The following is a 1,454-nucleotide window of genomic DNA, read 5'->3' as shown; positions in this document are numbered from 1 at the left end:
TTCAGATCAAATCACAACAACGTAGGAAACAGATCTGGCGTGCCACAGCTGACCCAGAACAGCATACGTTGTTTACGTCCAGCGGATATTCTCCAAAATGGCGCTACAGGGTGATGCGGAGGAGACGAATTGTTGAATAAAGTCGTTTTTTTTTTTCTTTTTCACACAAAAATTATTCTCGTAGCTTCATAAAATTACGGTTGAACCCCTGATGTCACATGGATTATTTTGCCAATCTCCTTGCAACGTTTCTGGACATGGGAACATTTCAGTTGTATTGCGGTCAATGCAAGGTCAGACAGCTCTCAGATTCTATCAAAAATATCTTCATATGTGTTTTCCGAAGATGAACGAAGGTCTTACGGGTTTGAAACGACATGAGGGTGAGTAATTAATGACAGAATTGTCATTTTTGGGTGAACTAACCCTTTAAGGTGTCCTTGTTACAGTGTAATTATACATTTAAGTACTGAGTAATATTAATTAATTACATGTACTTACTATATGGTTAGGGTTAGGATTAGGGTTTGGTTTAGGGTTACTTGCATGTAATTATGCTTATTTTATGTTATTATGCTTATTTTAATTATGTTATTATAATAGTAAGTACATGTAACGTGTAACAAGGACACCTTAAAATAAAGTGTTACCCCACACCATGTTCAGCTCTTTAATTAATGCATTAGATCAAGACGACCTTGACCAGTCACAGCTTGAAGCATGGCTTTCAAAGGAAATTTCTAAAAAGAAAAGAAAAAAAGAAAAGATAAAACCTGGATAAAACAGTAGAGTCTGTTAAACATGATTTTAGAAGGATAAATCCAGCATCAGAGAGGGAATGCTTAGCGAAAGAGCTCCAGCATCCAGCTGCTTGAAGTCTTCTCCACCCAAACAGCCCCAGTCCCTCTCTCCTCTCTAAGGCTCTATGGTGTCAAGTAAGGGAATGACAGAATGCCAGCTCATTACCAATGCCTCACATTCAACAGACCGAAACCTAGTGAGAGAAACTGGGGAGAAATCAGTAAAGGAGGGAATGAAATGATGGGGGGAGACTTATTCTCTCCAATTACTGACGAGCTGCAGTCTGCCATAGAGATATGCACACAAACACACACACGGAGCCATCAAACCAGCCACCGTGACTCCAGCGCTAACAATGCCATAGATCGTCTAGAACTGCTGAAACAATGTGGGATCATAATGACAGGAGAAAACACGAATGTGTTCAGTATGCGAGTTCAGACCTTCAAATGTGGTGTCTACTCTCTTATACGCCTTTTCTGCTTGTGTTATTCACCTTCTCATACTTGCATTATCAGAGGAATGTTGTTTTAAGATTCAAAACAGAATTTCAGTGCTGTTTCAAATCAACAAGCTCAGTAAAACCTTGTTGAATCAGTCAGGGTGACTGTCTGTTCACCGGAGCAGAAAGCATGTCACACACACACACACAC

The sequence above is a fragment of the Sinocyclocheilus anshuiensis genome, unplaced genomic scaffold, assembly GCF_001515605.1.
Source record: "Sinocyclocheilus anshuiensis isolate Anshui unplaced genomic scaffold, SAMN03320099.WGS_v1.1 scaffold1053, whole genome shotgun sequence".
Taxonomy (NCBI): domain Eukaryota; kingdom Metazoa; phylum Chordata; class Actinopteri; order Cypriniformes; family Cyprinidae; genus Sinocyclocheilus; species Sinocyclocheilus anshuiensis.
This window is presented reverse-complemented; position numbering follows the sequence as displayed.